The sequence below is a fragment of the Lepisma saccharinum genome, chromosome 26 (assembly GCF_977018435.1).
Source record: "Lepisma saccharinum chromosome 26, izLepSacc3.1, whole genome shotgun sequence".
Taxonomy (NCBI): Eukaryota; Metazoa; Arthropoda; class Insecta; order Zygentoma; family Lepismatidae; genus Lepisma; species Lepisma saccharinum.
This window is the reverse complement of record NC_139254.1, coordinates 34,070,670-34,086,675: the sequence shown is the minus strand read 5'-3', so window position 1 is coordinate 34,086,675 and position 16,006 is coordinate 34,070,670. Positions and strand designations below refer to the sequence as shown.

Here is a 16,006-nt window from a genome sequence, read left to right as displayed (position 1 = left end):
CTAAATAATTCGTACGCTTGTGAATGGGAATTTGTAAGAAGGTACCAAAAAAATGTCTTAGGAAGCATAATATAAGATAAGTGACTTGCAATATTTGTCTCTCAGTTCGTTCGTTCGTTTTTGTGCCGAAGAATTTCACAAGATATACTAAATTCCTTTACGATTATATTACAATGTTCATTGAATCGGATTTCAGGTGTGTTTTTGTTACCATAACTTCTCTATCACAATTTCGTCATACTGATTGTCGTGATATGCTCAATAAAAAGTAAATATTGTATTGTGTGTATTACTATGATACGCACAAATATTTGATCATTTTCCAAATGTGTGTTCGAGCAGATAATTTTAAAACTTCTTGAATGCTAAGAGATAATAACTGCTCCTTAAACTCTTGCGATAACGATAAAAAAAATATAATGTGTTGCCAAGTGATAGTTTTGTCAGTTTTAAGCAGATCCCAGGAAGACGTTTCCAGCAGAAGGTAAGCATATGCCTCTTTATGTATTGTTATTTATTGTAAATTTCTAATAATTGAGAATAATAATTTGTAAACACAGTTCAAAATAATGCAGTGTTACACTGCACATGTTTCAATTTATTTGAATAATTGTAAAGACACGAACTCTTAATAAGCATTTAATTATCATGTGTAAGGACAACGAGGATCTTTAACTTGAAATTTCTCATCTTTATGCTTTCAGTAATTCATAACATAACCACCTTTGACGTCATTTGTGGCGTCACTTAACTCATCCGAACTTTGGCAGCGTTTAGGGGGGCCCGTTACCCTCCCCCCGCCCCCAGCTTTTTGACACATTTGCCCCTTCACTATGCCAAGTCTTATCTAGAAAGGGAAGAAATGTGTCTTTGCCTACTCGTTTTGCACCTTGACTCCGCCAAAAGTTTTCGAATCCAATCGCCGCCACTGCTTCCAAACCATTTGTACAGTTTTCTTTATGGAATTTTGGTATTGACTGCATGCACTGGCAATTGTTATCCCACAGTTGTCACTGATAATCTCACATACGGCTTGAAGGTTTCCTTCCATACAACTGTCTGAAAGTTTGAAGTCTTTGGATGATATGTACGTACCAGCCAGGGGGGGCCACTCCGCGACTTGCACGTTATTGGCTAGAGCTTGTGACGTCACCAAGCGGACACGAGCGGTTGAAAGCTATGCGTAGAATGTAGCAGATGGCCCATGAAACGCTGTGTTTTCATGCATCTTTTGATATTATACACCAAAGCTGTTAATTTGATTTGACAGCAAGAGATAAAATACGCGATAGAAGAATACATTTATTCCAAAACAATGCATAGTTTATTTTTTGCGTGATATCTTGTCCCTGCAGGCTGTAGTCCACTGCCTGCTTTTCTTTCCAGCTAACCTATTGCATTTATTTTAAATGTCTCATTCTAAGGAAAGTTCTTGTCCGGGCATATTCTGATATGTCTTTTTTCTGAATGTCCTGGAATTTCCCTTTAATATTTTTACGCTACTTTTCAGATTTTCCAGTTGATCGCCACGATGAGGATAAATTTGTTTTTGTTATTTATCGTCTTCTTCCACTTTTGGCTAATCGCGACGAACAGGATGAGTGATGATTAGTTTAAATTGATGAAGGGACACTCGTAGCAGGCACGTATCCAAGGGGGAGCTTAGGGGGCTCGAACCCCCCAAAAAGTTTTCTGTTTACAATAGATAAAATGAGGTATTTGGTTTCTTGTGGTCGGAAATAAAATAATGTGACGATAATTTAAGGAGAGGAATAATTATCGAGTCAAGCACGTATCCAAGGTGGGAATCAGGGGTCTCCAGCACCCCCTTCAGGAAATTACGCTACATAAAATTAGGTTCATGGCTTCTTAAATAATGTGATGATAATTTGAGAGAAATAATTATCGAGGCAAGACACAGAATGTTCTATAACCCTGTTATTGTTAATAGCGCGCACCCAAGGTGGGATCAGGGGGCTGGAGTCCACCTTAATTTTTTTCAGTTTACACTACATAAAATTAGGTTTTTGTTTTCTTGAATAGTGTGCCGATGATATAAGGAGAGAAATACTTACCAAGGCAATACGGAGACTGTTCTATAACCCTGTTGTTGATAATATTGCATTAAAACTTTTTTTGAGCTTTCGGTGTTGTCGCTGCACTATGTAAAGACTTGTCAGCATTTGGAAGCTGCAAACGTAGCGCCACACGTAGGGCGATTCATGGTAATTTTTTAATCTCTGGAAAGCGCGAGAGGGAAAGTTCATGAATAAGAGAAGGAGTCGAAATACTGGTAACATTAACGAATCGTTTTATCTGCGGAACATTCTAGAATATAATGAGGTTAAAATACGTGGCTTCAATTTCCAAGTTGATCTGTACAACAAAATCTGTTAATGAGAATTCAAAGGTAAGTGTGACAGTTCATTCATACTGTCGATTGGTGATCCGTCAGTGTCCATTGGTGGCTTTATAAGATCTAGTGATTCTAAGATGAAATGGACTAAATACCGTAAAGTAACGAAGTCTACTATTAGTTCCAGTTGGGGTCCAAAGCTGAAGACATTGACGACAGCGGATCTTCCGGAGCCTCAGTGTAGTGCTAGTTCGGGTCGAGGGCCGAAGGGATCAACAACAATCCAACAATCAACAACCAACAATCTGTGTATTACTCTGTGCTGTTTGTGATCCACATGGATTTGTGATCATCCCTTCATCCATTTCATCTACTCACCATTCATTTTCATCTTTGCGATTAGCCAAGAGGTAAATTATACTTGAAATAAAACAAAAGTAATACAAATACAAAAAAAAAATAATGGAACGATTATGCTGTTACGTTTTCCTGTATTTTAGGCACGTCGCATTTATCAGCCAACAGTCAGAGATTGCTTTTCGGTCGAATGATACTTCTAATAATCGGAGGTAAATGCAAGCTGAGAATTATAATTTGGTCTCTTATCCACCTGAGTTGAGGATCTAAATTTTTAAATTTTATTTGTAACAATATTTACTACTGCGAGGAATTAAAAAAAAAAGGAATTTTGGCACTGGCTTCCTATTCTGCAATAGTTACATTTGTTGTAAGAACATAATACCTTAATTTACTTTGTATAAATATTACATTATCCATCGCTTTTCCTAATTAAATCTCATACCATATCCAACACACACATAAAATGTGTTTTACTAATAATACAGTGCGCAATTAGAAAATAAGTCTTGTGAAGCAACACAAATATGGCCTCCCCGATGGCCTAGTGGTAGCGCCGTCGCCTTGTAGTCAAGGGGGTCCCGGGTTCGATACCCGGTGTAGGCACATAGTGGTTCGGATCCAACTTTAAACTGTAGGTCCAGTCCCAATTAGCCTTTCTGTGCAAAAAGCGGACTTAAAACGCGAATTCAATCAATCAACACAAATATGAAATATTAAATCTATTTTTTTTATTTGGTTTATTTTACTTCACTTTTCTGCAACTTTTGGCTAATTGCGAAGATGGGGACGAGTCGTGATGATGAAATTTATGAATGGACATTCACAAACATCCATACCCAGGCCGGGATTCGAACCTGATTTCCTTGCCAGGGCATTTGCTTTTATACAAATTTAGCGATCTTAATTACACGTAGGCTAGATAATGAATACATGCTTTTATATCTCTATTCATACACCGATTTTTACCTACAATATTAATTTAATATTTATTAATTAATATTATTTTAATTTAATATAATAATAATATAATTATTTTAATTTAAGCGTTTATATTATTATTATTATTTCTGAGACACTTGGTTCGCCCTCCCCGAAATAAATGTTTAAATACGTGCCTGACCAAAACTGTTAATTTAATTTGATAACAAGAGATGAAATACGCGATAGGAGAATACATTTATTCCAAAACAATGCATAGTTTTTATTTCATCATACATTATTTTGCGTGATTTCTTGTCGATGTAGTCCACTGCCGGCTTTTCTTTGCTGCTGACCTATTTATTGCATCTGTTTGGAGAGACTTATTTAAATGTCTAATTCTAATGAAAGTTTTTGTCCGGACATATTCTGATATAACTTTCTCGTGAATATCCTGGAATTTTTCCTTTAATATCTTGCACAACGAAGTCATAACGCTGGGAGCATTTGCATATCTTTCTCCGTGGAAAAGTGCAAATGTAATCTCAAACTGTTTTATGGTGTCCATCCATTGATCTGATGGAACTGTAAGCCCTCCACGAGATATAATGGCTATCCAATCACTGTCACTGGAACTTTCGTCAGGAATTGGAAATGTTGTGCCTGGCTTTCCCAAATGTTTGTTGATATGGCGACACTTGTGTGCGATATATCCACCAAGATAACGCAATGCATCCAAATTAACGTCTTGATCACATTGTAAAGTTGTCGAGTCTGCATGTAAGGTCTCATGTGAAAGTAAGTCTAGATCTACTGTAACCTGTGACGTGTTCTGAAAAGATGTTACATTTTTCTCATCAACAATTCCTATAAAAAGTTCATTAGTTATAAAATCTTTTAAGTTTTCTTCTTGATCTTCGGTAGTTTCTGCACATTCCTGGCGTTTTTCAGAAGCAGAAACTGGAGCACTTGTAGAGAGGGGAATGTCGTAAGCACTTCCTGTCATAATGAGCAACCGAATTCTATTGCGCACCTCGAAAGGTGACGGGCAATTATGAAAAATGCCAAGACCTCGGATTCGTTAAAACAAATTTTCTAAACAGTCCTGGTTCAGATGGGAGGTAAGAATATATGGTACGTTGAATGCTTTGACTTCTTCGAATAAACCAATCACAGATTTTATTGATATTAGGAAACCTTTTTGAAATGGAAGTATGCTACTTCTCTTTCCGACACGCAATTGTGAGCAAATTTCTGCAAACCTCTTTATGGTATTTTCTTGACTTTGGATATTAAGACCGTAACCACTACGCAATGGCGTTTTGTTGTCGTAAGGACGTCTAGAATTTAATACGTCGAAGGCATCATTTACTAGTTGGAAGAACTTTGCTTCACGGTCTTTGTGTAACACATGTTGTATGGCGCATGCTGTGTGGCGAGATAATAATCTTGCAGCCATTTTTACATTTTGACGGGCACGACCTTTCACATTTATGTGAGCATCTGTTATGTGATGAGTTACTGTCAGTTCTGATGCCTGGCGTTCCAGAAGTTCTTCTATGAGACTTCTCTTTATTACTGTACCACTGGGTAAAATAAATTCCTCGTCTAAAAAATGGTTTCGCAAAAGCTTTAGAAGATGGGGGACGTCGTAGAAAAACCACACCTTCCTGTTAGAGTCAACAGGGTTCGAAAAAAAAGTTTTCGATGTATCAATACACAATTCCTTCGCCACCTTGGCATTCTTTCCCCCCATATCACACGTGACTGCTACAATTTTCAATCCTGATTTCTCACATTCTTCGATAATATTTTGAAGCAATTTACTTGTCATGGTTATATCAAAATCATAATACACAGGTTGCTTCCACTGAACGCACAAACCTCTAAGCATGACTACTTGGACATTATTATGTGGTCCTAATATTTTATCATCACACGAATCGTAGCAGATGCGACAGTCAATATTCATTTCGTCAAACGAAAGTACAGTAAGGCGTTCCATGTCGCTAAAATCACTTGTTTTAGCTTTCAATAAACATAATACTTCATTTAAAACTCCAGGTCTGCATTTAAATGATTTAGTCCACTTTTGAAGAGTTGAACGTCCAGGAAGTGGAACGTTACGTTTTCTCAAAAATGAATATGATTTTGTTGAGAGAGCCCTCAAAGCTAATGCATTTGCAATGTCTTCTGAATTCCACCTCACTCGTTTCCCTTCACTTAACAAGCACTTAACCTGCCCTTTTGTAAAACACCTGGACAATATTTTGTATACTTCCTTATTCACTACCTTGTTTTTATAAGTCTTTGTCAATAGCACTTTCCGTGCATTCTTCACAGAACCTAAATATTTTGCTTTCTTTAAAGCTGCATCGTATTTCTTTAACGCCGTGTCTTTCGCTGAATTAATCTTCTTTAAACGTTCGATTTCAGATCTTAATTTGTTAATTTCCTCACGAGCTTCAGTAACTTCCTGTAACTTTATGATAGGTTGAGTATTAGTCATTTGACTGCATTTTAGTTTAATTGGTGAGAGTCCCTTTAGCTTCGACATTGCCCTGATTCTTATCTCTCTTGATTGAAGGCGCTGTCTTCTTGCTTCAACATAAAAAAAGACAATATTGTAAGTATCACAATAATTGCTAAGTTCATGGTGGGTGAGAAATAACTCTCTATTAAAACTTAAATGAAGTCATAGTCATGCAAGGTGGTGCCCTTTCGTATTTTGCACGCACTGTTCGTGACTGACTCGACATCAAATTACCGGGACGTTGGCTGGGTTGTCGCGGTCCACATGAATGGCCAGCAAGAAGCCCTGACCTCACCCTACGTGACTTTTAAGTGTTGAAGTGGGCGAAGGAAGAAGTTTATAAAACAAAGCCAAAGACTTTGGATCAGTTGGAGAATTGCATTCGGCATGTTCTGGCACATGTGGAATTTTAACAATTGTGCCTATGTGAACTTCTAGCACTTGTAAAGTTGTGCCATTCTACTGTGCGACGTATAACTGGTTCCATTAAAATCGATCAATTAATATTATGGTTATTAAATATTTCTAATTATGAGTTATTTTTCACCCACTCTGTAGTTTATTAACACTTTCATACAGATGGTATGTATTTGTATGTTAGCTATTTTACGTTACTCTTCAGATTCTCCAAGTTGATTGCGATTAGGATGATTTTGTAATTGTGTTTTTGTTATTTAGCATCTCTTTCCTTCCATTTTGGCTAACGATGAGGATAAGTGGTGATTATATTAAATTGATGAAGAGACACTCACAAAGAACACTCATGCCCACGCTGGAACTTGAACTCTGGAACTTCGGTATAAAGATGGAAAAACCGGGTCTTCAGCGTGGCAGTCAGACGCCTAACCGACTGGACCACTGTGGCTCATTTGAGCTTATATAAAATAAATTCAATTCAATCCAGAAACACAAAGTATTAGATTTTGTATGGTGTCTTTAAATTATATATTTATTTATGCTATGATAAATATATATTGTAATGTGACTGACTCTTTACGTTTTTGGTGCTTGTTCGCCTTCCCATGACAATATATTGTGTTATAATATTATAATTAAAATATCATTGATAGAACTTTATTCGTTTTGATACGTATGCATTACAATGATTCGCTTCTTTAGCTATTATCTACAACCTCAATGTTTGACGAGAATGTTCAAAGGATGTGCAAGGGCAAAACGTCTGTTTTATAAGTCGTATATTAAATTTTCTCAACTAATTGTATAATACAAATTTGTCTACAAACGAGCACAATGTGAATACAAGTGTAAATTAAAATTAGTGTTGGCTATCCACGGGATAATCAAAGTATTTATTTCTCGGTGATGTTTGAGCTTCAAAGCTGAAAGGGTCTATATTACTCTCAATATTTAGTAAATAAATAACCAGAAACTGAGTTTTGATCGTGTAGTGGTTTTTAGAAGTTACACATGTGATGATGTGGAGGGCGTTTGGAGTAATGTGGAAATAAGTCTGAAGTTTGGAGAAACAAATTGAACCTCTTTAATTTGAATAATTTATGAAAAGTTAATTGTGCAACTCGTAAGTTGCTGCTGTCTAAGGCATTTTAAAAGCGTGGATAATAATAAGGCTGTTAAACATAACATTTCCAACCCAGTATTAAGACCAACACTAAGTATGTAACAATAAAATTGTAATGACCATTCTTGACCTATCTCACACGGGTAAGGGCAAAGAACCATTACACAATCTAAACTTAACTTTACATTGATTTGATTTATAGAAATGCATTACTTACAGATTCTTGTGATGTGCTTGGCATTCCGTGCCAATTAGGAACGTGCTGATTTGGAACTGCTTCGGCTCGAAGTTCTTTTTTCAAAGGCAACCCTAATAATTCATTTTTCAGGTCTCTTTTGTAATCTTCAGGTAAAAAGTGAACTGAACATACACGTGAATTGTTAACGTTAAACTTCTCTCTTCGTTTGCAACGATTCACCCATTCCTGCTGCAGCAACTTATTTTTTGGGAAGCAATGGTATTTTATTCCAGACGATTTCCTTCCATTATTTTTGCACGTGGCAACAGAACAGACAAGATGATTTGTACTCATTATACGGGCACTTCAAGAAAAGGTGCGTACACATAAAAATCAATACATTTATGGCAAGCTTCCGTAAACGCTAACGAAGTAAATTCCATTCTGTCCGCTTAATGACGTCATAGCGCGCACAGCATCATGGGAATAAATCTCGGAACCTCGGGAATGGCATACCTTATAAAGGTACCTTGCGTACCAGCGTTGAAAACCGAATCCAGGATATCTTCATTACATATGAATCATGTATTTAATTTGATTTTGCTGTTCCATTGCACAATAACTCGTATGAATTGCAATATTCGTAAAGAATATAAAGGATCGTAAGTATGTTTGGTGTACCAACAATCAAGTTTCGCCTCTTTTCTGATGTCAGGGTAACAGTTACTCTCTAGACAGCAAAACGTCTTGGTTTATTCTGTGCAGTGTTGATTCGAAACATGAGTCAAAAAGACATGTTCAAGAACTTCGTCCATATTTGGTTTTCATGTAATAGTTAAAATGTTAAGCAATAACATATCAATGATGGTAGACTAATATTTACATATTTTATTGATTTTTTACGTGATGAATTATGTAGCTCAACAGGCTACAAGACTCCACAGGGTTTCTAATTAGAAAATAAAGACTTAAATATTTATTTTGCAATGTGTGTGTGTGCGTGTGTGTACACACACATATATACACACATAGATAGGCTATCGGAGATGAACTCCCTACTAAGACTAAAACTCATAAAACTTTCTTAAAATCTCCAAATATTTTCTAAAAGCTGAATCTGTTAAAAGGGCATTCAGCACACGTAAGGACAACCCATAACCTCACAGAGGATTTTAATGGCTGTGGGACCAGGCGCCAGATTCTTCTTGGGAAAAGTAAGCCGTAATTTTATCTTGTAAAGCGGTCAAGTGACCTTTGAACTTCCCTTTGTGCGCCCTAGAGATATCACCTTCTAATTAAACGGTCCCTGGTCCAACAGCAGGTGAAGATCTTGCTAGTGAATAGTACTGTAATATTCCAATTTATACTGTAGAATTACTCCCGATTGTCGTATTAAAATAAAGGAGATATTTTAGGGGCCATTTGGTACAAAGAAAAGTATTACGTAAAATACGTCTTGAAGTTTTATGCTGCTGAATGAAGTTGGTTATCTCGAGATATCGTTGTGGGGATGTTATCAAGTTTTCGGAGTTAATGATAGGAATGATAAGCTAGCTCTCAAAAGCCTATTTATTTAGCCTGGTCGACATCCAGGGAATATTATTATTTTATTCAATTTTTGTCGCAATTTTATTTCTTGAGTTAATCGTGATATTGAGAATGAATAATGATTAGATTTAGTAGATAATGCAACAACAACAATAACACACTCATGCGTGGCCCAGGATCCGAAACTGAAACCTCCCCTTCCCGTTTTCAAAGTGTCAGATGCAAGCGCAAGTGATGTCAAATTCTTGCTTGCAGGCACTAAACGCATGTTCCTTACAAACAGTTTGCTATGTGTACAGGCGTTTAAATGTTCAAATCATTTATAAGAAGAATGCATTTTCAAAGCTCGAAATTCATTAGAGCTATACTGTTTGAACTTAAGGAAGTTTCCTATCGACACTACTTAAAATCAAGAAATGTGAAGTTGAATTACTGTTATGTAATTTTTGCGAATAATAAACGCAAGAACTAAATTTTTTTAAAAAAATATCTGGTTTCAATTTTTCATTGATATTTCATGTAGAAGAGGTGATAATGTAACTGGCAAGCATGTGAATAGCATTCTACCTTGAAGGTATTGTATATGCTTCCATGATTGGCAGGTTGTAAGATTCCATATGGGTACTATCGTTGTAAATTGCTGCCGATGGCTTTCGGGTGATTAAAGATGCCAGACTGTTCACTTATATTTTACTTTGATGTTCCACCTTTAATAATTAATAGACAGGGACATTTCTCTCCCGTTTCATTGCCGGTTTTTCAACAGTGAAGACTCCAGTAGTAAATAACCTGGTAGTTTAATGAACTTTCGTCCGCAAAAGAGAAATTTACATGTGATAGCTATTTAGGAACATAGGCCATATGAAAATGGAATCTGCACCCACAAAATAGTCTCGCTCGTCGCTAACCTCCTCGCTCCTTTTTTGGAGAGTTACTGCTTTTCAGTTGCCGTTGCGGTTAATCTGATTTTATAAATAAGTGACGTTATAAAAACGTTTCGAAACTGTCATGGATTTTCAAGAATGTCACTTACAGATACCGTCAATTGTAATAGTTCCTGAGCTGTGAAATTGTTCCCTCTCCATAGGAATCGAACACTGTCCCTTTAATGATAAGACAGCTGCATTAACCACTACGCTATCGACGGTAAACAGCCAGTTTTTGTAATATTAAGTTGTTCTCGGAACCGTCACTAAATTATTCCAAATAAACAGTTAAAGGATGATACAATCCATTAAAAATAGACTTAATTCTTTTTAAAAACAATGTTCTTGTTTCAAAATTTTTAATAGCCGAATGATTTTTTGAAAAGCTGGTAAAGCTAATTTTAACTTCTTTCAGGGCCAGACAGCCCTAGGTGGGGTCATACAATATACAACCAAAATATTTCAGACGTCTAAAAAAATCGAAGATTTTTGTTCCTTAGTCTGAAGTACAGGTGTTCTATAAAATCACAATTTCGTGCTACTACCTAAGAGCAATAAGCAGAACATGCTGAACGTTAAAACCAAGAATTATGTGAGCTTGTAAATTGGTGCTTCTTTTCATGGTTCGACGTTCATTACATTTTATTAGAAAACTCTGTGTGTTCAATATCAAACAATTGTTATACCTATGAATGTGGAAAAGTTTCATCACCATCCTCTTTCACAATTCCTTTTGGTTTACTTTTCATTGAATTTTCATGCTGTAGCGAATTTATATTGTTTCATAATAAAATAACATTTTCACTTCCTGACTTCACTCTATAATTAAACGAATATTGCATATAAACATTAGTTGATTTAAATACACAATTTTAATTTAGTATTTGTTCACAATATGATTTAAGTAACCTTGGATCCTTTTAAGTGTGTCAAAACAACCCATGAAGTTATGAAAAAATCAAATTAGTTGATTTATTGGAACCACCAAGCCAAGGTCATATAAACCTGCAATAAACTGGTCACAAACAATAATTTTAACTGGAGCGGGACACTCTGAAGCGCCAGACCTCTGACGAGTGCCCGAAATGCACCCCCACACCCTCCTTCCTCCAGCCGGTGCGATGTGTTGCAGAGCATCATGCGATGATCACAATGTGACATTCCGTTTTAAATGTCTTACATTCACACAGAGGCGAGTACTGTAGAACTTGTTACTGAAGTTTGCGCAATGGCTAAAGGATACGATGATGATAATCACGAATGAAGGAAACATGTGTGTGCTTCCCCGGAAATCGAATACCTTGTTGTTAAGTTTTTAATTTTGGCAGTTTTACTACAATCGCTTCCTCATATAGTCCAGGGACATTTGTAATCCCGTGAGTTTTTGAATAAATAGAACATATGATTACCGGTAAAATGTTTCTAGTGTGGTACACAATAACGTACTACCAGGCAGGTGTTTTGCCCGCAATTGTTGCAGAAAGCCTGTGTGATGTCATAAATCCAAGATGGCTACCGCTTCATGCACTAACTAAGAAATTCCATTATAACTCCTTTAATAGTGGTTTTGGAAAACTTTGTGTATATACATGTTTTGCTTACCATTAAGAATGGAACAAAATTAATTCTTACAGTTTTTTTCATATCTCGCACTGTTATGGAGATATATGTAGTGAAACTATTTCGTGCCCTTTTCTGCAAGGATTCTATGCATATTTTACATTTTACTTGACATTCTGGCTTATAAAGGGGTTAAATTACTGCCTGTGATATTTGGTTGATGCCTACTATTATGGCGTATTTCCTGTGTGACATCATACATCCAAGATGGCAGCCTCTTCAGACATTAGCAAATAAGAAAGACCATTTCTCCTTAACCCCTTTAGGAGTAATTTTGACCATTTGTACGTTTGTTGGGTTTTAACACGAGCGGAAGACATGTGTATGGAGGATGCTTTCATTTGGAGGCATGCTGGATAATGTGTCAGAGATCATACAGGAATTCCCAAATTCAAGATGGCCACCTTGGATGTTCTGCACATGAAACATTATCCATAACCTGATTTAGAGTTCGTTTATCAGATTTTTGCAAAGGCATTTTCTGTTAATAAATAACAAGTGAAAAATGTTAATTATTATTATTATCATTATCGTTACTATTATTATAAATATTAGTGTAAAGGAGTAATAACATCTCCACCGTGAATTCCGCATTGTCTTTTGAAATTTAAGCAGCTCACCTGTCATCAACATTGAGAGTGGTTGTAATCATTTGAGAAATACCATGTCATCAATATAGTCACTTTATTAAAATTCCTCGTCACTCTTATCTGAGTCTCTGTCCTGTAAGTCAATGTTTTCACACTTTTCTTCATCTGCACTACAAAGACAAAGTTCAGTACGTTGCAGGAACTGATCCCGGCATATGCATGAACATTTCCTCTTTCCGCAACCACATGTCAACTGTAATCTTCTCTGAAGTTCTAGGTATTGTAAATCTGACAAGAATGATCCCTTTGTCGTCCTCATTTTCTTCTTTCTCTATTAAACAGCCTACTGGGCTGGATACATTTGGATGTTTCTTTCCTGCTTTTATTTCACTGCAATACTTGGACATAACTCCTCCTGGTGAAAGGTGTGAGAGTCACTTTGGCGGCAGTGTTCACACTATCTATTAATGGTATCCAAGTTTATGTTTGTACTTGCAAAGAAGGCAAAAAAGTTGTTGTTGAACGCATTTGATGTCGCAGAAGATGATGTGCCTGAATCTCTTGCAAATCTTGGATCTCCTTGATTCGATGAATAAGATGTCAGAATGAATGAATGAATTGATTTATTTTACTTCTCGTTTCTGCTACTTTTGGCTAATTTCAAAGATGAAAATTAATTATAAGATGAAATAGAAAAAAATACAATCACAAACACATATATAGTCAGCCCTCAACTCAAGTCCCATGGGTCCAGACGCCATAGCATTGATTGATTGAGTTGGTGTTTCATTTAAGTCCACTTTATGCACAGTAAGGCTAATTGGGACTGGACCTACAATTTAAAGTGGGATCTGAACCGATATATATGCTTCCACCGGGTAATGAACTCGGGATCCCTTGATTACAAGGCGACGACGATACCACTGTGGCATCGGGGAAGCCCTAGACGTCAGAACAATGTTGGTGTGCAAAATACAGTCCAGAGTGTACTTCGTGGAAGTGAGGTTGATATTTGGATGTCTCTTACACCCCGAATATGATGACAGGATTTTGCATGACACCAAAATCAAATATTTCGGCAAATTACGATGGTATCTGTTTGCGAAAAGGGATGTTCAAGGCTCACGTCATGCTCCAACCTAAGTTCCCATCACACTTTTTATCAGAAGGAGTTATTTCCAAGTATTGTAGTAAAACAAAAAGCAGAAAAGAATCATCCAAGTCTACGCATCTCGATAGGCTGTTGATGATCACAGGTGACGTCATTACTCCTTTACCATAATGCGGTAGTGTCAAAAAAGGAGAGGTCCCGGGTTCAATACCTGGAGGAGGCACATAGTGGTTCGGATCCCACTTTAAACTGTAGGTCCAGTCCAGATTAGCCTTCCTGTGCATAAAGTGGATTTAAAAACACCAACTCAATAAACAACAATAAACCAAGAAGTAGAAAAATGGAAGGGGGAGTCCTGGACTACCACCATACATAATCATCAAGGAGTGTAACTCAACTTACGCTCAAAGGCAACAGTATTGCTAGTGTCAAATAGGCCCGTGATTGAAAGGTAAACAAAACACAAGATATCAGAACAAGACTGCCTCATTCTGTATAGAACGCTCATTGTGATCCGAGGATAATCTGTTGGTAAAGTGTTCAATGTACAGTAAGAACATGACAGAAGGTTGTCAGCGATTAATCACCGGACGTCTGGAAGCAGGTCAAACACAGACTGAAGTCACGTGAACGTTGAATGTGCCACAGTCATTTCCAGGCTTTGGAAACGGTTTCATGACACATTAGATGTTCAAGGTATGAGAGGTTGTCAACGAGTAGCAACGCCACAACAAGGTCAATATCTGGCTTTAACTGCACGACAAAGCCGGACGATGCCTGCAAGACAAGTGTCCTCAAAGCTTGCAACCACCTCAGTGGTTAGAGTTTTTCTCGCCTAACTGTGTACTGGAGACTCAGGACAGCTGGTCTCTATGTGTGTCCCGCTTGATCCAGTTCACAGAAGGCTCCGCATACATCATCTAAATTGAACCCTGAACGAACGGAGGATATGCTCTTTCACATATCAGTTCAGACTCAGTTTGCAAATTGATTCCCGTTGCACATTTATCTGGAGTGAACCTCCATCACGATTTAATCCAAGGAATATCGTGGAAAGGGACCAGTTTGGTCTAGAACATACTGCTCAATGGACGTACAGAGCTGCACTTCTCTGCTGGAGGTACTCTTACTGCCCATAGGCACACAAACGAGATACTCCAACAACATGTGCGACTTTTTAGAGACGCAGTTGGCTCAGACTTCAACTTCAAGAATGAAAATATGATAATACATGTGCGCATCGAACCAAATTGGTGGATGCTTTCTGGAAGTTGAATAAATACACCGCATGGACTGGCCACCAAGGTCCCCAGACATAAATCCTGTAGTGTCTTACGGAGACGAGTTATCTCGCGATCCCCACTAAAGACATTTCCAGAGGTTCGCAGTCCTATTCATGGAACCAGCTGGCTGTAGAACTCGTGAATCACCTTGTAGATAACGCTACGTCATTGCAAGGTTGTGTAGCTGTTAGGGGTAACTTCACCCTATACAAATCTCTTTTCTTCGTCAAAGAAGTATCATCTATTTTCAAAATTTTTTGCACGTGTCTTTGCACTAAAAAAATTGTTAATTTCATGCATTCTCATTCATGGCTCAATAAGTCACTTAACACCCTCAGTACAAGGCCACTGCAGCATGGAATTTGAAATTGGCGATGACCAATCATTGCCTGGCCAAGGGGGAACCACATTGACGCCACCCACACGGTCGGCGGCCATCTTGATGTCCGCCATCTTGAATTCAACTTCAGAATTTTAAATGGGAAGGGGGTCGTGTGACATATCAAAATGGGCTAGAATTTCACGAGAAATGCAATGGTGAAGGTTTTTTCGACGTATCTTTAACCAGTAAAAATGTATGACTGAATTCTTGTACCAATTTGCTCCTTTTTGAGGTGTTAGAAAAATGCCTTAAAATTTGTTTAGCGCATCGGTAATGCAACGAGATCAAAGTGACGTCTAGGGAGAGACGTTCGCATGCCATTGCACATTATTTTAATCGGATACATCCATGAAGAGCTGCTCATTATGAATGGTTGTCGCGAACAATTTACAGTGTGACGCTTCCATTGAATTAAAAGTCCTTCACAGTGACAAGGCTAATGTTTATGTTCAGAAGGAAGTTCATAAACAGAATATGTGACCCTTGTCATCTGATAACTAACTTTGGACAAAAACTGCTTCATAACGTTCCCATAAGTGTTCTGGTGTTCTTCCCTATTGAAAAAACTCTGTAAAAAGTACCTTCTTCCATAAGCAAGGATGAAAAAAAACTGTTTATTTAACAAATCCAAGTAGCCCTAAGCATTTAAGGTTCCGTTGAT

At 37.3% G+C, this 16,006-nt stretch overlaps 1 protein-coding gene across 1 annotated transcript in view; it reads left to right on the top strand.

Moving 5' to 3' along the window:
* The first annotated feature begins 422 nt into the window (after nt 1-422).
* Nucleotides 423-16,006, top strand: part of LOC145979826 (retinaldehyde-binding protein 1-like) — an 80,345-nt gene continuing 64,761 nt past the window's right edge. The window contains exon 1 of the mRNA XM_083112852.1: nt 423-484. The gene's annotated coding sequence lies outside the window, so the exon portion shown is untranslated. The remainder of the gene's footprint in view (nt 485-16,006) is intronic.